This window comes from Schistocerca cancellata, chromosome 8, assembly GCF_023864275.1.
Source record: "Schistocerca cancellata isolate TAMUIC-IGC-003103 chromosome 8, iqSchCanc2.1, whole genome shotgun sequence".
Lineage (NCBI taxonomy): Eukaryota > Metazoa > Arthropoda > Insecta > Orthoptera > Acrididae > Schistocerca > Schistocerca cancellata.
In genome coordinates this window covers 512,133,962-512,157,093 of record NC_064633.1, presented here as the reverse complement: position 1 = coordinate 512,157,093, position 23,132 = coordinate 512,133,962, and positions in this window count along the sequence as shown.

Below are 23,132 nucleotides of genomic sequence, written 5' to 3'. Positions count from 1 at the left end.
ACAGTCTGCTCATTCAAGTAAGTTTGCACAGCGTCCCTGATGACTTCCTTGTCTACTGGACGTTACGGCGTGACCTATGACCAAAACTGTGAACATTTTTATTGGATCTTATTTACTGCGTGGTACTACCCGCCAGGTTAGCCGAGAGCGCTAATGCGCTGCTTCCTGGAGTCGGGTAGGCGCGCTGGCCCCGGATCGAATCCGCCCACCGGATTAACGACGAGGGCCGGTGTGCCGGCCAGCCTGGATGTGGTTCTTAGGCGGTTTTCCGCATCCCTCTAGGTGAATACCTGGCTGATCTCCACGTCCCGTCTCAGTTACACGACTCACAGACATTTGACACACATTAGCACTTTTCCATGATTTACAATGGAAGCAGACAGATGGGGTACCCCGATTCTATCCCAGGGGGTACGGGGTGGCGGCAGGAAGAGCATCCGGCCACCCCTTCACATTAACATGCCAAATCCGAATTAACGACGCAAACCGCGCGCACAATGCGGGACAAAGGCGCAAGCGATAGATAGATTTACTGCATGGTACTGACATTTCAATTTCTGAGTATTACGTTTCAGGTCCATTCGTAAGTATGATATAAATAATAATCAACAAAAGCTTGCACGCCCTTATTTTGTTCTTTATTTCGTCATATTATTTATTCCTGCTGTATTTCTTCTAGTTTTATTCAGTCACAATGGGGGGGCGGGGGGGTGGGGGGGTATATTTCGGTGTTTAGCAGATACAGAACTTCCACAAAAGTGTGTGCGTGGAAAAACTCAAAATCGTAATCAAAGTTACAACTCTGTGGTAGGAAAACCGTGCCCCAGGACAACATTTGTTTCCACAACTGCTGACAAAGGTGCAGCGTATAATTCTTGTTTAGTTTTTATCTGTGCTAATCTTGGCAGACTATGGATTCTAAAGGGGCCAGGACTTGATCCAGGAGCTTTTACACTGTCGATACTGAATGACATCTGTAACAGGAAAATTGATGCAGCTAACATTATTATTTCTCAGTTTGAAAATCAGGCTAACCTAAGAGGGCAAGTAAAGAAAAGACTGCTTGAGGATGACGAAGAGAATGCATTTGGTTTGGTCTATTTCACCCAGATAAGGTAAGGCCCAGTTCAAACACAGTCAAATCTTTGATGAGGTTTCCCGTAAATTATATTTCGGCAACTTTATGTACCTTTTCCTCACAAATCACTGTCATTATCGTACTTAAATTTGGCATGCAACTAGTCAATGCTGTTGTAAAAAAACTCTGTGGAGGAATTTTCGTTTACTACAATAGTAAGGCATTTATGTAAGTAAAAATCCCTAAGATATGGTATATTAATTTTACAGGAATTTGGAGAGCTGTAAAAACCTAGCGAAAGAAGATACCAATTTTCTGTTCCACAGATATTTATAATAACGGTATATCAAACTTTGTGCAAAAATACATTAATTTCTTTCTCACAGATTTTTCAAAAAAGGAACATTTGTACTCAGTTTGCTGAAAAAATTTCAATTGTTTGGAATTAAAAACATGTAACTTCAATAACCTCGAAAAAGTATGTGTGTATCCATTCAACATTCCTTAGCAGCTGTGCCAAGTATAGTTACATTGCCTTGAAAAATTTGGGCTTTATAATGTTTTTTTTCTTTTTCAAAGTACTGTAACTTCGCATACGTATCACCTTAAGCCTCATATCCCCTCGCTTCTTGATATGTTTACGGTGTGGATGCTTAAATATCGCAGCCGGGGCCTATACCGCGAGACTGAAAGCCAATGAACCCGTCGTCGACCTCGCTGCGTGCCCGAGACCTTAGGCCAGCAACTACACCGCAGTTCCCATAAAGGCGACGCTGGAGATACGCCTGGGAATGGAAGCACAAAGCCGCGAAAGGCGAGACGTCCGCAAATAACCGCCGTCCATTAAACGATGCATCGCCGCCTCCCGCCGTACACCGGGGAATAATTGTATGGCCGGTATTTATGGAGGGCGTGGAGGCGATAGCTGCGCCGCCGCCGCCGATACATAACGCCGCGCAGCGGAGGAAAATAAGGGGCCCCGGCGCTGGAGCTGGAGCTGGAGCTGGAGCGGGCTCCCGCGGCGTCGCCTGTCCGGCGCGCCTTTGATGTCGCCGCCACGCCGCACAGTGCCGAGCGGTCAGACCGCAAGGTGTCCGCAGCCGCAGCCGCGGTTCTGCCCCAGGGCTGCCTGCCTGGCCACTGACCGGCCGCGCCGATCCTCCGGCGGCCTTGACATCAGCCCGCAACACCTGTCGCCACGGATCATTTTGTCATCGTCATCGGCTCGTTACCAATGTTACCCACGACTCGATATGCTCCTCTTCCGAAACTTCTCAGTACAGCCCCGAGTCCGTGCAGGTTACTGTGGCCGATGATCAGTGATGAGTTTTTGTCCGAAGCACTGGACGATATGATTCGTTTGTTCTGAAGGAGAGGCCGCCATTGTTTGCTTGCTTAGGGAAAGTTGCCAAACAGAATGCAAAACGTTGCGCTAAATCAGTGGTCTCCAAACATTTTAGTCCGCGGGCCACAATGACTCCTCCACGAAGTCATAAGGGCCAAGATCTACCTAGTGGGATTAAAGCACCCTAGCACTCCACGATCACCGTAATGTAAGGCTAAAGGAAAGATGAAATCGCAAAAATCTTAAGGTTGTGGGAATAGCTAGCACTGAAACGAACTACCATTTTTATTTAATTACATGATTTTGATTGGTGGACGTACCTGACCGAAATTCTGACGTATTTTATTCTGGCGAATTTCACCGGCAAAAAAGTATGTCACTGCACATTCTTCACGAAAGCGTCCTGAAAAGTTAACGAAATCTCAAAATCATTGTTAGCAACACTTACTGCAGCCGCAGTAACAGAGGTAGAGTACGTCAACGCATTGTTATTTCAAGCGGCGCAACAATAAGTTTAGTTATGTATTCTTGTAGCTAGTAGCAGAGCCAATGTCGCAGTGTATTGGTCGCGATAGGCCTCGAAACTCAATTGTTGGCAGTATAGGTACCACCTCAAATATTTGGCGGGCCGGATACCGGGAATGTGTGGCCAGCTAACGCGGGCCGGTTTGCCGGCCCTCTCGGGCCGGTTTCGGCCCGCGGGCCGTAGGTTGGAGACCCCTGCGCTAAATAATTCGGACAATGTCAGAAAGGTAGTAAATTTTAGTGACTGGGGTAATATATATAATATATATGTATAATATATATAATATATATATATATATATATATATATATATATATATATATATATATATATATATATATATATCACACCGAAGGAGTCCCTCAGGGTTCAATTTTGGGTCCATTCCTGTAATTTATCCACGGTGAACATTAATAAAATCGGAAACTGCATGGACGGATTCATGACTGGAAATAGAGGGAAACACGTCCCATGAACATGTGTCCAGCAATGCGCCATTGCCACGATAGATGGCGCTGACGAATGAAAAGTTCCTCTGATCGCGTGCCTTGTGTTCCTTGTGTGTTGCCGGCCTGTGTGATTGACGCAGCGTACTCTAGCAGAATGGTCCGGTATTAATGTCATGAACAAGGTGAGTTGGTGTTTGTGTATGGCCAAGCAGATGGAAACGGTCTAGTGACAGACGGCTGTACAAAAACAAATACCCTCACAGTCAGACGAAAGTGCAGGGAGGCGGCAGACTGTGTGTACACAAGATTTGGAGGACCGGGTTCTAGAGGATATTGAGACGAACCCTACTACAAGCTCGAAGCAAGTGGCCGGCCATCATCGTGTGAGCCAAAGTATGATTATGTGTATGCGGCACGGCCCCGTGGAGGTCACTTGGAGCATCTGTTGTGATGTAGCTCTGTGCTGTGTTCTGGGAACGCACAAACCGTCCAGTTCTGGAGACATGTTCATGCTAATTTTTTTCTCCATTTCCTGTCAGGAATCCCTCCCTGCCGATTGTCGTTTTATTAATGTTCACCCTCTCTATGTGATTGACCTTCCACTTAACATTCAAGAAACAAAACCGGTCCTTTTTGCAGACAATAGTCTCATCAAAGAGAAAGCAACAGAAGAGTTAGTAAATGATATTTTCTGAGGAATTATTAAGTAGTTCTCTGAAATAGGACTCTCCCTAAATTCTCAAAATACACACAACATTCAGTTCTGTACAACAAATAGTCATACCAGCAGTTGACATAGCACATGACCAGTAGTCAGTAAATATGGTAGAACGCTCCAAATTTTTGGGTGTACATATTGACGAAAACTTGAATTGGAAGAACTGGAGCTTCTCAAACAGCTGAGTTCTGCTACCATTGCTCTTCGTATGATTCATGATCTAGAGAACAAACGTATCAACCTCTTGACATATTTTGCATATTTCCAAACAGTTAAGTCGTATGGAACAATTTTTATCATTTAGAAAGTACTGAATGCACAAAAGCGAGGAGTAAGAGTAATATGTGGTGTTCACCCACGGATTCCTGTGGACATCTCTTCAGGTTCATTTTAACTGTGCAGTTACAATACATATTTTCGTTAATGAAATTCGTCATAAATAATCCACCACAATTTGAGAAGAACAGTGACGTACATATATCTATAAGACGAGAGGGAAATCTGTTGTTAAGGCTGTCAGGGCTGCGAGGGTGTTCAGTATGCTGCAATAAAATTTTTGATCACTTTCCCAATATCATAAAATGTCTGACAGGCAGTGAAGCAAATTTGGAATTAAATTTAAAATCATTTCCCTTGGACAGGTTCCTCTATTTAATTGACGAATTTCTACTGAAAATCTGGTAGTCAGTAAAAAATAAAGAAATATATAATAAAAAATAAAAACACTTTTTTAAAGTGTAGTTGCACCAGTAGCAATAATATGATATTGTGTGTTCATTAATGTTAACACCAATCACGTATACATATCCTGTAAACTGTTTCGTTTCATATCATTTCGATAAAAGAATCTTTCAAATGATCTATGGAGGATGTAACTATCTAACTAACTAGTTGTGATGTCAGAATCGTTGTGCACACCCTGCAATCTTCCTCATAGGAGTTTACAGAAAGTATTCGGTAAAAAAATCATTTTTGCATTAATTACAGCTTCATATGTCTGTTTCATGATGATGTGCCGATCATTTCATTAATAGTCGCAGTTATTGTGATATTTGGGTTTAAGTAAGACACTGCGTGAAATCGGAAGTGGTTTAAAACGTACGAGTAAAATAGTGGTTGCTTTGATTTTGCATTTGGTGCATATTACATAACATGTTGCCGCATATGAAATTGAGCCAACATATTGAATAATTCTTCAGACAGGTGGAGGTCTCTATCTGCCACCAATCCCGAGAAAATTAATCTTATGTAGTACACTCATTTGCGATCATAGGCTCTAGAGGTAAAGCCAAAATGAAATATCCACAACATACCTCATATCTGATAAACGGTTTGAGATATCGAATCGATATTTTACCAAATGATAACAAACAAGGAAGAGAGTATTTTGTCGTATGATTACAATAGGGAAATTCATTATCTACTGTGTTATTACACTAACTATTTTCTCGATGAAAGAATGTAATTTTTAAAGGCCATCGAGAGCTCGTGAAATGAGAAATGCTGTCAGTTTTGGAACAAGATAAGTAAAGACATTACACGTTTATTTTGGTACTGAGTATGTGCTTTTTCAGAAACATTTGGCCTTATTTGTTCTCTGTTTCTGACTTAATAAACTTAATAAACCAGTGTTTCAGAATTCGCTCACAACTGCGTCTTCACAATATGTTGGTGAGGAGGTATTTTCTTAACTCCACTATCCTTCGGCAAAAAAGCAAAATTTAACATGGCAACAAGAGAAATGTAGCTTTTACTCAAAATTTGTCACTCATGACGTTTCTCTGAATGTTACAAGTTGTTAACAAGAAAAGCAAAAATAAATCGCTGTTTCTGTTGCATTTACAGCGGAATTCGTTTTAGATACTAACCCAAGCAAAAGCAGCAGTAGACCTTCCTTGATTGCCACCACGCAAGTGTGGGAGTGGAGGGGCTCCACTTAACATTTAGGCTTCAGTTTAAGACGGCACTTCCCCTCCAGCCCTCGGCATTTCCTGTTCGGTACACTGAGGGCCCGCCCGCACCCCTCACCACTATCGCATTCCACACGCTTGTCCTGCCGACTGCACATCTACCACCCTGGCTCAAAACAGCTATAGCATACACCGATGAGCAAAAATTTTATTACCATTGCCTACTGGAAGACATCCCGCCTGGAGTAGTGCTGCCACAGGACACTTTCGTCACCTATCGTCAGCTTTTTCTTTTAGTTTTTTTTTCTTTTTAGAAGTAACTTTTTCTACATTCTGAGGTGGTATGTGTATCTTGATAGCAGAGCAAAAGAGCGAGGGTAAAAAAAATGTTTTGCAGAAAAATGTTTGTGCAAATTCGAATTTGGTAATGTTTGCAAGTCAAATTATTTATACATTCTAGAGTCTTATGAGAGTGTGACGTCAGACTTCCTTCAGCAACCATCTACTTCTCTGGTGCATCATCCCAGCAACAATGGACAGATGTGTGAGAAGTGGGTAGTTCTTCGAGGAGGATGGAACAGGAGCCAAGGTGTCTAAGTGGACAAAAAGCACGTGCATCATGAAGTGCTGCCGTGTGTGATTGTAGTATAAGTGAGGAAAATAAAAGGGTTTCAGGCTATGAACCAACATGCAGTAACGTAAGTGAAGTTATACAAGGAGAGTCACCAACTATCACCTAGAATAACTCCGAAAGTATGATAATAGCTGAAGAGTTAGTGGGATAAATGTTGTATGGGACAGCGGGGGCCATAATATGACATTGGTTTTTTTGTTGCTAGGTGGGGTCTCGTGAGAGATATGAAGGTCAACTTTCTTTTTTTAAATGGGATGCTATAGTTTGGTACTTATTTTCTGATAGCGGCTATGGAGACGAATCCAACATTAATGTCTTTGAAAATCAACGAAGGTCGAAAAGGTGACATTGACGTCCATTTACAGAAGGTGATCGAAGTGATAATCATTGGCTTCGACATTCGTCGAAGCACTTACTCTGACAATTCTCTCTCGTATAAAGTGCAAATAGTAAATACTCGCCCAATACGGCGTATCCATCTATCGTGTCATTGACATGTAAAGACCATTCGACGGTTTCGCAATACAACACTAATAGGAACGGTAAGACTAGTATCGTCAAATCAAGCGAATGTGAATGATGTATTCCTTCGAAGAACAAGTCGATATGCTTCTCATTTACGGAGAATGCCAACGAAATTCAGTGAGACCTAGAGACTTATACGCTGAAAGATATCCTCAACGTACTCACCCTACACGTCGTACATTTAAATATCTGTATGACAAATTGAGAACAACTGGATCTTTGACGCATAGGAAACATATACAGCAACTGAAAATTACTAACGAGGAAACGGAAATTGGTACTCCTGCCACTTTCGTTCGAGATCGTTGTGTTAGTCCGCGTCAAATCGCTAGGGAATCTAGCATGTGCCACAGAAGTGTTGTTCGTATTCTGCATCGCCATAAATATCATCCTTACCGTACCAGTCTCCACCAAGAATTAACTGGTACGGATTGTATTTTATTTATTTATTTATTTATTGCCAAATTATAGACCTGTTACCTGATGTTTAAAACAGGTCGTACATCTTACAATTTTCATTTTTCATCTTTTTACAGTTTTCTTTTCTTTTGTTTTATCTACTGAATTTACAAAGAATGATACTTTTCAAAATAACAATAATGTAAGGTTGAAATATAAATAAATTTTTTAAAAAGAATATAAAAAGAGGATAGGATAGAAGAGAGATTTGTTAGTACCACCACCGAATCTGACTGACGGTAAATACCTCGGAATGGTTCCTTCGAGCCGTTGTCCGACAGTCGCACACATACAGAAACACACACGCACACACACACACACACACACACACACACACACACACACTCACAAATGGTTGTTAGTAGTGATATAGTATTAACTACTTTAGCTGCCCATCCATGTACAGCATTTGGTGATTTCTTGGCTAGATCGCCAGCACCTTATGCTTATTTACTGTCATATCTCAGCTTCCTCCTCCTGTTCCTCCTCATTGTCACTATTTTCGCTGTCACTGTGGGTATCTCTGTCCAACCTCCGGAGATTGTGTTACGTTGCACATAGGCATGTCTGTCATGTCGTGTCCGCATGTACTCTTCATGTGTTATTTTTGAAATACTGTTTGTCAGTGTGTTTAATTGTAGCCATTGTTCTTCGTCTCTTATTGCTGTGTGTATATCAATGTCTGCATCTGTGTAGTCTAAGTGTAGTGTATGTCTATCGTTCGCGTATTGCCCGCAGAAAAAGACAGTGTGTTCTGGGGAACATTCTTCCGCGCAGGTGCATGTAGGTGTGTGCCTCAGACTCACGTGGTTTAAGTGCGAGGGATAAGGCCCGTGTCTGGTTAACAAATGTATCATACCGCGGCTGGGATCGATATGTCTCATTCTCAACAGCTCCCTTATGTCAGGGAGGAAGTCGTGCAGTCTACGTCCCTTATCACTTACATCCCACTCACCTTGCCATGTATCCAAACGCCAACTTTTAAGGTGACGTATCGTCTCTATCGGCACACCGGTTGTAGTGTCTACCTTATCAAGTCTCCCCACTTTTAACCAGTACCTTGCAGCTCTGTATTTGATCATGATATCTATGGGGCATATTCCGAGCACCACACACAGTGCATCCGCCGAGGTGGTACCGAAGGCTGCTGATAGCCTAAGTAGGACACTTCTCTGCTCTCGTTTGACCAATGCTTTGTTGGTGACCACGTTCAGTCTATGTGCCCACGTGCTAGCTGCGAAGCTGAGTACTGATTCGAAGAGCTCACCGTGGTATGTCCGTATGACTGGTAGAGGTAGTCAGTACTGTTTTGAATTTAGCCTCACCAGTTTGTGTAGTATTTTTTCTGCTTTGTCTGTTGTTAGCCTTATGTGTCCGTGGAAATTCAATTTTTCATCTATGTGTACCCCCAAGATACCGCGTAATCTGTGCTCGTTTGATCTTTGTGTCCCCAATTTTAACCGAAGGATTCCTTTCGAGTGATCCTTTCAGTAAAGCGTATGTTGTTTTTTTTTCGGCTATCCTGAGTTTGTTGTTGTGAAGCCACTGAGTAATTGCTTGTAGTATTCCACTGGCTTCCTCTTCTATCTGGGCTCTGTTGTTTGCAGTGACTGTAACTAATAGGTCATCTGCATAGGCGACAATTCCGTCTGACCTGTCATCCCCATCCACAAGTTGTAGGAGGGGTTCGACTGTTATGTCCCATACGGATTGTATGCTTCGCATTGAATTCTGCCCATGGGCTCTACTTCAGATTCAGAGGAATGACACATTTATTAATTTGATTTGATTTACTGACGAGGCTACAATCAAGAACCATGGATATGTTAATTTGCATAACATGCATTACTGGGCAACTGAAAAACCACGTTGGCTGTGGCAAGTTGCACACCAAAAACCTTGGTCGGTGAACGTATGGTGTGGGATTCTGGAGGACAGAATTATAGGTCCCTATTTCATCGAAGGAAATTTTAATGGTAAGAAGTACACCACATTCCTGCAAGAAACATTAAGTCTGTTATTGGAAGAAATATTTAGGAACAAGGAACAGAATCTATCAACACGATGGGTGTCCGGCACGTTTTTCGCTGATGGCTAGGAATGAGTTGCTGAGCTCAATTCCCAAATCATTGGATAGGACGCGGAGGAGATGTGTCGTGTTCGCCCCGTACGCCAGACTTGACGCCTATGGATTTTTTCTTGTGGGAATTCGTAAAAGACATTGTTTATAAAGACGTTCCAACTACACCTGAAGATAAGCGAGAGAGAATTGTCAGGGCATGTGTTTCGATAAGTGCCGATGTGACAAGGAATACCACTCTATCCATAATAAGAAGATTGCTGCACTGCATGGACACCGATGATCATCACTTCGAACACCTTCGTAAATGGACGTTCATGCCACCTTTTTGACCTTAGTGGACCTTCAAAGACTTTAATGTTACACATCACAGGATTCGTCTCGATAGCCGCTGTCAGAAAATAAGTACCAAACTGTAGCATCCCATTAAAACAAAAGAAAAAAACAAACAAAATTAACCTTCATATCTATGAAGCGAGCCCACCTAGCAACAAAAAGCAACGTCATATTATGGCCTCCGTTGTCCAATGCAACTTTCGTCCCACAAACTTTTCAGCTACTATCATACTTTCAGAGTTATTCTTGGTGGCAGTAGTTAGTGACTGACCCTGTGTACTGTCAAGGACGGTGCCAGTATCGCTGAAGCAATATACACTGATGTGACAAAAGCCATGGGGTACCTCACGTCGGACCTCCTCTTACCTGACGTAGTGCGGCAGCTGGACGTGGCGTGGACACAAGTCGTTGGACGTTCCCTGCAGAAATACTGAGCTGCCTCTATAGCCGTCCATAACTGCGAATGTGTTGGCAGTGCGGGATTTAGTCCACGAACTGACCTCTCTATTATGTCTCATAAATTTTAGGTGGGATGTCCGTGGCGAAATCATGCGCTCAAATAGTCCAGAATTTTCTTCAAACCAATCGCCAACATTTGTGGCCCGATGACATGGTGCATTGTCATCCACAAAAATTCATTGTTGGTTGGAAATTCTGATGCCTCGGAAGCATAGAAATCTCTTGACGAATGAAGCAAAGAGGAAACAGAAAGCAGACTAGCACAGGCAGAGAGAGCATCCCTGCCCAAAAGTAGTCAGCTAGCATCAGACATGGGCGTTGATTTGAGGATGAAAATTCGGAGAATGTACACTTCGAGTACAACGTTGTATGGAAGTGAACAATGGACTGTGAAAAAACCGGTAAAGAAGGAAATCGAAGCATTTGAGACGTGCTACTACTGGAGGATACTGAAAATTAGATGTTCTGGCACGACTGGGAATGATGAAGATCTCCGTGGAATTGCAGAAGAAAGAAACGTATGGAAAACATTGACAGGAGAAGGAACATGGTGACAGGACAGTCTTAAGACTGTCAGTGGCCACAAAGTTTATGCCCCGATGCCCATAGATGATTCAGAAATTGAAATTGAGGGTAGAAACGTAAAAGCAGAAGTACTGAACTCACTTTTCAAATGTTCCTATATTAAGACAAAGATGTACTTCACTAGTTTACTCCTCTCACCACTGCAAAGATATGGTTATTTGTGTCAGGGGAAAAAAAAAACAAGAAAATCTTAAATTAAACAAGACTCCATAGAGCGATGACATTCGTGTTAGATTCAGTACGGCATTTACAGATGATCTGTCTCCCATTTTGACCGTAATACACCGTAGATCCGTTGAATAATAAACTGTGCCAGTGATTGGACGATAGCAGAGGGAAGTTTTATGGAACCCTTGCTGTTCATTTTGTACTTTAAGGACCTCACGGAGGCTATTAGTAGCAACATCAGACTTTTTACAGATGATGCGGTTATCTGTACTGACGTCCGTCTGAAAAAAGCTGCAGAACTATTCACTAAGACCTAGATAAGGTTTCAAGCTGCCATAAACATTGCCAGTTTTCTTTAGAAGTGCAGAAATGCAAAATTGTGTACTTCTCAAAACGCAGAAAAGTAGTATCCTATACCAACATACCAGTGCGTTACAACTGGAATCAATAACGCTTACGAATACCTGCTTTCAACAAATCGCAGTAATATAAAATGAAATTATCACATAGGCTCAATCGTATGTAAAGGATCTACATACAAGCAGGTGGTAGACTACGGCTCGTTAACAGGATACTGGGAAAATGCAGTCGATCTGCAAAGGAAACACCTTACAGATCATTTACGTGTCCCATCTTAAGATATTTTTCAAGAATATGAGACTCGTACCAATTGGAACCAACTGTGGACAATGAATGTACGCAAAGGCAGTACGAATGCAGGCTTGTCTGACTCGCGGGGGAGTGTCACGGAAATATCGATGATGGTGAAGATAATTACGAGTTTAAAGAGGCTAACGACGTAGTCACCAGCCTCCAGTTCACTCCCGTAGTTCTAAAGTAAATTTCATGTGCAAGTGTTGAATGTTTTGTAAGCATTTTTGTAGTGTATATATGAGGTGGGACGTGGGGTACAAGCTCGGTATTTACCTTGTGGGTTGTGGGATAGCGCCCAAAAACCACACCCAGGCTGACCGGTTCGCCAGCTTTCGGGCAGTCTGCCGAAATTGTTGAGGAACCTGAGACGTGGGACTTAGGGAAAGCAGGAAAAGGTGTCGACGGGACCTACTCAGTTACCGTTGCTTGCAAAGCAAACACGTACACTTTATTTAAGGAACTAATTTTTTAAAAAAACAATCATTTAAAAGAAAATTCACTGCAACACAGGCTACTCTGACGGCTGAAGGCCTTATTAAGAGAGAATTCAAAATTATTTGTCGGCTGAAGACCGAAGCAACCGGAATAATTCAAACAAAATATTATTTTAAACAATTGACACAATCAGACCAAATAAAGAAGGTAGCGATCCACAGACAGTGCTCCAAGGATCGACCTGAGAAAAGTCCCTACACCTGCGTAAGCGGTGAGACAGGCAGCCAAGAGTTATGCTCACTTAACAGGATGGCAACTCAAACTAGAGACAGCTTAAACGCCGACCAGTACACTCGCAAAATCCACCTAAGATGCGATAACCAGTACCACAATAGAATAACAGTTAACATCGTCAAATGACAAGCATTTAATTACACAAGTTGGCTCCACCACATCCTAGTACGCAGACAAGGTTAATACCAACTGCCTATTCAAATTCTGACTAGATGCCCATGGAACCGCAAAGACAGTTCCATAAACAACTCAAACAATGCTAAAACAGTCACTATACAGCAACAAGACGAATTGCACGTAGACATGAACGCTAAGAACACAGAAACGGTCGAAAGACCAGATACACGTCGTCCACTGAGACGATCAACCGAACGACCAACGGTCGTTGCCAATCCAGTCAGGCAAGGGAAACGTCGGAGTGGAAAACGGCCAACTGACAGCTTGATGGCATGAGGTCACTACGACGGACGGACGGACACACACAAGTGAAAGTTGCACTACTAGAATATAACGATCCATTAAACTTAAACGTGCTCTCGCGACCACGTCCTTCCATCGGGCAGTGCATATATCGCCAGCTCCGTCGGCGAGTACTGGCGCTGTGGGACCTCACTGCTGCTCCGTCCTCACTCAACTCCGACACACAACGACCCGGAAATACTTGAGGTCGTTCCAAAGATAGTACCACAGTACTCGCTATCGATAAACGCCGCTGCTGCCACTCACGGACAGACAAAGCGAGCAAACGTAATGGCGCCAGTGAACGCACTAAGAAAACCAGAGGTCACAATCCGAATACACGACGTTAACCAGTCAACGACGCAAACGCAAGCCGGAGTATGGCTCAAAACCTGAACTGGAAGACGCCTGAAGATTGAAACCCAACTACACCGCGAAAGCCTGCTCACGTAGTTTTTGTAATCAAACTTAGTAAATAATCTGAAGCCATTCGACATCCCCCAACGTATCGCTCCCGTAGGGATCGTGAAGACATCGTTAGACTAATCACAGGACTCACTTAGGCATGAAAGTAGTGATTCTCTCCACGCTCAGTAAGCATTTCATACGGAAAGATCCCTAACAAGTGGTACCCTCTACCATGCACAATACTGTGATTTATGGTGTATTGAAAGTCGCGAGCTCTATCTTATTATCTCGTGTTTTCTTGTTAAATTTACTGTTACAGAGATCGCCAAAACTTTATTTTTTTATTGGTCCTGTGCGCAACAAATATCTGACTTGGTCTTTCTGCTGCCACTGCTTGATCTGCTGCATTCCATTATTTAACAAAAACATAAAAAAACCTATTATTCATGCTGAGGGCAATGTATGATCTGTATGGCGGCTCCTGCTGTTGCTGCTGCTTACTACAACTACACATAATTCAAGAGAAAGGGTTTGGTCAAATCTAAAGTCGATAAATGATAACCCAAACAAAAAACTATATTCTGAAAGAGATTCTTTCTCATTCAGTTAACAAAACGCTAGAAGCTCTTTGAACAATCGCTTCGTTTGTAAATCTGCCTCCAGTGGCATTAAAGCAATATTACAAATTAATCAAACTCTTGAGACAGGCTGAAATACTTCTCAATTGAATACATAGTAAAACAATTCCCTGACAATTACAAAATAAATCAATGACATAAATCAATACTTAATCTAACAATGGTTTCCCCTTAAGAATTCCACTCCTATCATTATCAAAATTACCGTCTGCTGCTACGCACATACACAAACACTTTTCTTTGAATTAATAAGCGCGCTGCAAATTATAAAAAAAAAATCAACTAAACACCAAATCCTGTGTCGCTGCTGGCGGACTCGGCAGTACGGCAGCTCGGCGACGACCCCTCGCCCAACACACCTGCGCGCCATAACAGGCTGGCTCCTACACTGGCTTCAGAACTGCCACTAGTTAATCCGTGCGCTGCGAAGCGCGACAACAATATCTTAGATTCCAGCTTGTGTATGCGCGCTGTAGCCAACCTTTACATCCTATGAGAGTATTGCCAACTCTCAGTACGTATCTAGATGCAGACAATGACATATATGACGGAACGTTGTAACAATCCGGTGAAATATAGAACCGTTGTCACTGACATCGATCTGCAGTTGGATTTTGGAATGTAGACTGTACTCTGTTCAGACATCATGAAGTATCTCTAAGAAAACGATCTGTGGCCATATAAACAGCACAGATTGAGAAAACGCCGTTCTTGTGAAACTCAGTTGGTTCTTATTTCTCACAATACAATTTTCAGACTATTTTGCTACCGTTCCACTCTCGAACAAAAGGCTTCGAATCAAATTACATGCCTGTGGAGAATCGCTTCAGCTGTGCGACTGGATTCGTGATTTCCTGTCAGAAGGGTCACAGTTCGTAGTAAGTGACGGAAAGCCAGCGAGTAAAACAGATGTAGTGTCAGGTGTTCCCCAAGAAAATTCGCCCTCTGCAGTTCCTGATCTATGTGAACGACGTAGCAGACAATTTAAGCATATATCTTTGCTTGTTTGTAGATGCTGCTGCCATATACCGTCTTGTAAAACCGTCAGATGATCAAAGGCAATTGCAAAATGATGTAGACAAAGTATCTGTATGCTGAGAAAAGTAGCAATTGATTCTGAATAATGGGAAGTGGGAAGTCATCTAAATGAGCACTGAAAGAAATCTACCAAATTTCGGTAAATTATACAAACCTAAAGGCTGTAAAATAAAAATAATACTAAGGGTTACTCTTACAAATAACTTAAATTGGAACAATCGCATAAATAATGTTGTGGAGAAAGCAAAGCAAACATTGTGATTTATTGACACAACACTTGGAGAAAGTGCGACAAGTTTGCTAAAGACTCTGCTTGGTTACACCACGCTTGTCCTCCTGTTCTGGAGTATTGCTGAGCGGCGTGCAGTCCGCATCAGATGCGACTGAAGAAGGATATCGAAAAAGTAAAAAAAAAAAAAAATGGTTCAAATGGCTCTGAACACTATGTGACTTAACTTCTGAGGTCATCAGTCGCCTAGAACTTAGAAGTAATTAAACCTAACTAACCTAAGGACATCACACACATCCATGCCCGAGGCAGGATTCGAACCTGCGACCGTTGCGGTCGCTCGGCTCCAGACTGTAGCGCCTAGAACCGCACGGCCACTCCGGCAGGCCGAAAAAGTTGAAAGAAGGGACGCTTATCGCGAAACAGGCAAGAGAGTGCCATGGACAGGATATGTGAATGGGGTGGCAATCATTAGAGTAAAGGACTCTTTCGTTGCAGCAGGATCTTGTCGTGAAATTTCAATCTCAATCTTTCTCCTCTGAATGCAAAAATATTCCGTTGGCACCTATCTGCATACGGAGAGCTTGTACAGAAAGATTTAAGTACTCCCTTTTCCCATGCGCTGTTGGAGAGTGGGAAGGTAAGGAAATAGCTTGATGGATGTTCGAAGAACCCTCTACCATGCACTTAACTGTGAATCGCACAGTAATCATGTAGATGTAGATGAAGGCATTTTCATTGCGGTGATATATTTTGACGAGATTTTACTCTCTAAATTAGCTCTCCGAATGCAAAAATATTTTGTTGACACCTACGTACTATAGGGAGAAATCATCATCGTAATAAAATAAAGAAACTCAGAGAGCCCGCGAAAGTATTTAACAGTTAGTATTTCCCGCGCGCTGTTCGAGAGTGTGTAACCTCCCCCTCACTTACCGACCTTAATGACCGTAAAAATTGAAACCGCGTGTACCTAATGGGAATTTTGGAAAATCAATCGTCACCGAAGTTAATCTGTCGGTACAGAGAGAGGAAAGAGTTACCTCTTTTTTCACTAATTGAATTTGTTCCGTCACCTTATTCTCGATGATCGGAGCAACTGCTTCTCCTACACTTTTCTCGATTCTGCTAATTTCGGAATCAAAACGAGTATTTATGCTCGCAATTTCCGCCTGAACGCCTATCATTTCCTGTTTAAGATTACCGATTTCGGTATTAATTACAACAATATCTTCTTTGATTTTATCAACTTTTGTATTAACAACTCCAACATTGTTGTTAACAACATTAATAGCTTTGTTCTGATTGTCTAGCTTTCGTTCAATTTTTTCAGACTGAGCTTCTTGCTTGGCAGACTGAGCTTCTTGCTTGGCAGACAGAACTATAATTTCTGCCGATTGACTCTTGATTTCATGAATCAAAACGTTCAATAAATCAGTTAAATTCCCGGAGACTACCGGTTTTACTTCCGTAGCTGGTTCCGCTATATATGTTCCCCCGTATTCATCATCAAGGGGTACAGATTTGATTTTCGCTTCCGATTCCGAAACATTTTCTAAAGTTTGGAATTCCATTTCTGCTCTTTGTTGCGTTTCGGCGGTCGCGTCTTTCATGCTAGCCGCCTGCCCCTGAACAATGGGAACCGCCGTGCGCGTTTCCCACTGTTCGACCGATTGTTCCGTATCCAAGTCTACCAAATTTTGGTAATTGTTGCCTTCACTCATTTTAATAATTTTCAATATAAATGACAAATCTCAAATATAATTAGGATTACTTCCACTACTTATTCTCGCTGACGTAACGGCCTGTACGTAACCAGTACTTTGTTACGAGATTTGCACAATGCAAAATTCGTGTCCAGAACAACCTCAAATCCGAAGATTGTCCTGTCACCAGGTCGCCACATGTAACCTCCCCCTCACTTACCGACCTTAATGACAGTGAAAAATGAAACCGCGTGTACCTAATGGGAGTTTTGGAAAAGCAATCGTCACCGAAGTTAACCTGTCGGTAAAAAGGGAGGAAAGGGTTACATCTAAATGAAAGGAAATGTGCTAATGAAACTGGTGGAAATTAATTTTGAAAAGGGGTAAAGTTAATAAAGAAAGTAAATGTGCAGCCGTTACGTTAACAATTAACTAGCGGTAATTAGGTATTTGAGATTTGGGGGAAATCACGGTCGCCAGTCCTAAGGACAATTACTATAGTAACTGAAAAAGAAAGGTTATTACACATATAATTAGCACTAGAAGTGTGGCAACTGAAGGTTGACACGTGTAGTGTGAAAACTGAAAGTTTGTCAGAAGTAATAAATTTCGCTACACCCTGACTTAATTTAGCAAAAGAATTAATAAAACCGGAAAATCGAAAGTTAATTTAGTGACTGAAGTTAATAGTGAGCTTTCTTTCTGAAGCACATCGAAATTCAGTAAAATACGGTTAGTCTTGGACTACCTCAACAATCATTTCAAAAACTACTTGAATCTACGCAATTTAGAAATAAGAGATTTAACTTTGAACTTGAATTAAATGATTCCGAACAATTAACAATAGTAAAATTTAGTACGTACCAAGCTGAGCTGCAGTCACAGGTAAGCTAAAATATGGTAACAAAACTCGCACTCTTAATTTGTGCTTGTGTAATCTAAATAGTGTAGCCAGCTATAAATACTTTAATCGAATTTTGAAATTAAAGCAGTGAAAACGAGTTAGCTATATTACTTTAATGCTGGCGTTTGAATTTCAACGACACTCGGGTTCATTTCGGAAAAGGAAGGGACTCTGCTTGGTAATGCAATTGGGACAATGAGCAACAAACGTTCATGCTAAGTTGCTGTAGTTATAGTGACGAAAATGGAACAGTTTGAAAAGCTGAGGTCTGCCATACAGTTCTAAAACTTTACGTGCGTCCAGTCTTCCTTGTCGGTTGATTGAAGGTTTGAAGCCGTCGGTCGAGGAGGTGGCGACAGTCACTCATTGTCGGCCGTCGCTGTTGCAGAAGCTGGATGTTGGCGCGCCTTCTTCTCGACACGGTCACCAGACGAAACGGGCTCTTGATGTGCGCTAGTTAATGTTTCCCGTCCGCGACACCATGTCAGAAACTATCATCGCAAGTCGAGCGCAATTACATGCTGCCAAGCCCCGAAAGCGCGGCAACTCGCGGGAGCGTCACACAACACCTGCTCCACTCGCTACTCCCGCCACACTCCTTCTCTCAGCCCGCGCTCCACGCGGCAGAGTTAACACTACCAAAGATCCTACACACTTTGATTCTTCACACGACCTATCGATGTAATCGTTCGATAGCGTCTTCCCTAGGCAAGACCCAGCGCAAAAATACAAATAATATTTACGAAACAAACCAATTATACATCGACATAAATGTATAAATCTATATATACAAACAGTAAAACAATCACAATATACAAAGAGACAGAAATGTCATATCTTGAGGTAACAAAGCAAGGAAAAAAATAATAGTACAACAGATGGAAATAGGAGGATATGCATTTCCGGCGTTACAAGTGGAACGATAACAAAATGGTTCAAATGGCTCTGAGCACTATGGGACTTAACTTCTCAGGTCATCAGTCCCCTAGAACTTAGAACTACTTAAACCTAACTAACCTAAGGACATCACACACATCCAGCCCGAGGCAGGAGTCGAACCTGACTGTAGCGCCTAGAACCGCTCGGTCACTCCGGCCGAAGAACGGTAACAAAATAGTCTGAAAGTTGTATAGTGAACCCCCTGTAAACACTTGTCAGTGAGTGCGGACTGCGGGTTGGTCACTGCAGCGCCCTCCGTTGCGCGTGTGATCGCTCGCGACATCCTGGCCTCCCGCGCTACCGTGCAGCGTCACGGCCGCCCCCGGCTCGGCGCACATTGTGCCGGCGTGACGTGGCTCGCCGCCTAATGACGACACCGCACCTTTGTGCCCGGCCATCCGCAGCTGTCGGCCAGGTAACAGACGCCACTGCCGCCAACTTAAAAAAAAAAAAAGGAATAGAGGGAAGAGACGGGGACTTGGCGCCCCGAGACAAGGGTGTGCGCCATTGTCCCCCGGCAGCGGTTCGGCCGTATCAAAGTGGCGCCGAGCCGGCGATCCCGAATACTGGGCGTGAAATCTCGTCCCGGCCTCGTCGGAGGCGGCGACCGGCGTGCTTCGGCGTCGGCGGGACCCCTAAATGGCCGCCCGCATTGTGGCCGCGTCATTACGCCGGCGGCAATCAGGCCGCTGACTCGACCGATCGCATTGTGGGTGTCGCCTCGTTATACTGTCAGCGGCCGCCTTTATGGCCTGTCCTCCGCTTACCCTTCGTTATCCGCAGCCTGCGTAAACAGCCTCCCCTACTGACGAGCCGCCCGAGGACACAGGGTTCGTAGACGTCACCGAAATGCCAAGTCAAACGCTTTGCCCGACAGATGCCGGGGAAGTACGAGATTTCTAAGCACGCCGGGCCCAAACTTTATCACCCCAGGAAACTTTAAGCTAATACCGTATAACACCGACTAGCTTTGTGAACTGCGTCAGTTTGGCGAGTAAAATAGTCCAAGAGGTTCTTCAGGAGCCACTCGTTGATCATTAAATCCGGCACAGTTACCAATTTTCTGGGATATTGATTTTTACGTTACACCCACTGTTCCTAACAACCTACCTGGTGGATCGCGAGCGATAGCAAATCGCTTCGAGGATTTGGTGAGACGCGCCGTTCCCGGATGAAATCCACCCGGTGGTTTTTCAAGACGAGAGCCGGCGTGTCGACGAGCCAGGACGTGGTTTTCAGGTGGTTTTCCACATCCGATTAGGTGAATTCCCTGCAGGTACTCACTTTTTTAAACATTTCCATTCCCAGTCTGAGAACATTGCTCTGGGCACTGAGAGATTTTTTGACTCTCTCGAGACATTGATTTAAGGTTTTCTTTATTTTCTTTCTTTTGACATTCTTTCTTATCCTCGCTATCTTCTAATTAAAAGTAACTAATTACATTTTTATTGGTATTTACCTATTCTATTTATAATAGCAATTAAATTTTTTGTTTTGTTTCTAGGTTTCAAAAATGTTCTGATGTGTGTGAAATCTTATGGGACTTAACTGCTAAGGTTATCAGTCCCTAAGCTTACACACTACTTAACCTAAATTATCCTAAGGACAAACACACACAACCATGCCGAAGGGAGGGCTCGAACCTCCGTCGGGACCAGCTGCGCAGTTTCTGATTGCAGCGCCTAGACCGCTCGGCTAATCACGCGGGGCCGTTTCTAGGTTTATAACTTTTTTCTTACATCTAGCTTAAGTCTATTTGTGTGTCACGCGCGTTTTTGTTTAGTTTGGCGATGTATTCCTGTTTTATTATGTTTATTTAATAATTTGTTTTTGGTTTTGTTCTTCTACGTTTTACATCTGTATCTGAGGTTTTGATGATAACAACCTAGATTATTTTGGATTGTCGTCTTTAGGAGGTAAAGTCGGTAGGTGCGTAGGTGTGCGAGTCACTTTTATGATCGTTAGTACTTAGTCTGTTAGTTACTGGCCGTCTATTATGTCTGCGTGTTCAATTTATTTGTTTTGTCTTGTCGTCCTACGTCCCGCGTCAGACGATTCGGGAACGTTTAGAAAACGTTCGCACACTTTCACATGACAGAACACTAGACGCAGACAGTTTTGGGATACTCACATTCTACAGTCCCGGGAGGGGCGAGGGGTCGGGAGAAGGGAGGGTTGTGTAAAGGAAGAGCATCCGGCCACCGTTTACGACTAATAGTAGAAAGACAAGAAGAATACTAAAAGACTCTCTATTCTAGACAGTCCGTGACATGTTTATTTACGTCCGCCCCGAGAGCTAAATGGTCAGCGTGACGGACTGCCGTCCTAACGGACCCGGGTTCGATTCCCGGCTGGGTCGAGGATTTTCTCCGCTCAGGACTGGGTGTTGTGTTGTCTTCATTATCATGTCATCCCCATCCGGCGCGCAGGTCGCCCATTGTGGCGTCGAATGTAATAAGACCTGCATCAAGGCGGCCGGACCTGCTCCGTAAGGGGCCTCCCACCCAATGACTCCAAACGGTCATTTCCATTGTTTTTTATGTATTCAAACAACGCATTTGGAAGGTATGGGAAATCTCCATTGGATGTGATTTTTCGTGTTTAATTCTCTGTTTCATTCTCTTTGCTCACAGATTTCCTTCATTCTTCGTGAGTGTGTTCCTTTTCTCCGTGCGTCTACTTCCTTCAATTTGGTGATCTCTTTCTTTCCTGGTACCATGTTTTCTTATGTTGCTTCTCTGAATCGTGGCCTTTTTCATATTATGTCCGTTCTAATTCCATTGTTGTTATTATCTTTGTAAATTTCATTGAACGATGTGGGTTTGGATTTGTAGCAGTTTAGTAAGTTAAAGATCTGCTTGGTTAGTCTGTTCTCCATTTGGTATGAGTTTCCATAAAGCTGTAGTCCTCTTTTCCTCGTTACATCAGTTAGTATTTCCATTTTCAAAGACGGCTCACTGTTTCATCTCACTTTCTATTCACCATTACGTAACTTTTAGGTTGCAGTATTTTCCTTAGAATTGTTCTGTAATTTTCTTTTCCAATTTGCAGAAATTACCAAAGCTCGTTAGTTTAAGTGTTCCTGTTACATATGGTGTTTCCGGTCCGGTCTCACCATTGTTTAATAGTGTCTCAGTTTTGTGTCCCAGAGCAGAGATTTTTGTTATATGTGTGTTTGTCACGTGCAATGCTCTTCCCATTTTATGTACTCTATTTCCTGTCTCTTTCTTTTCTTTTGTATTAATAGTTATCCATTCATCTATGTATTTACAGCGGTTTATTTTAGGTATTGTGTGCTTATTAGTTTCAAGTTTTTTGGGTCTCACTGATATGACTATGCTTTTTCAATTTATGTTTTAGTCCCTTTTAGTTGCTTGTTTCTGTAGTTCTGTGAGTATTTCTTTAGCATTTTCCAGTTACAAAGTAGCTAGCGCCACTCTCTGTGATTAAGCTCGGGCCATTTAGTAATGTCGCTATGTGATTAAGATTGGGTCATTTAGCGGACTACTCGAGGTACAATGAAGCACCCCAATGAAGCAACCAGATGTTCGTGAAAGCAGCCCTATGAGGCCTCAGGACACGTCTTGTGATCTTATTTATTTATCTGTTTGTTTTATTGATGTATTTAACATGACCTGTTTAGGGCCATGAGGCACTCTCTTACTTCGCACCATCGTTCCCAACATTCAGTACCTTTTCTACATCATGGTTTCCTGAGACCCTGGAAGACTGGAGTGGCCACAGCACACTGATCATGAAGATGTCTAGAAGAAAGAGTAACGCTTCCTCTGCGAGGATTTTGAAATAAGCATCGTGGATCGCATTCACGGTATCCAGAAAGTATGGGCGCAGGTCGTGGTACGGAAAACACTCTCTTTGACCTGAACTGTACCTTCCATATACTACGTGTTACATGTCTCATTGAACCGTTGGTGCATTCGATGCCTTTCGTCATTTGACTATATTACACGCCTCCAGTAAGCCAACAGCCAATGTCTGTGTTGCTTGTCTCATTGAAGACGCGCAGCTTTATGAAATGTATTGATCACTGGCTTTTTGAAGTACCCGACTCCAGATGTCCCCTACATCATGTACCATTCGGCAATATTAGCTCGGAAACTAGTTGAGATGGGCCTGGAAGCATCATTTCCTCTCGG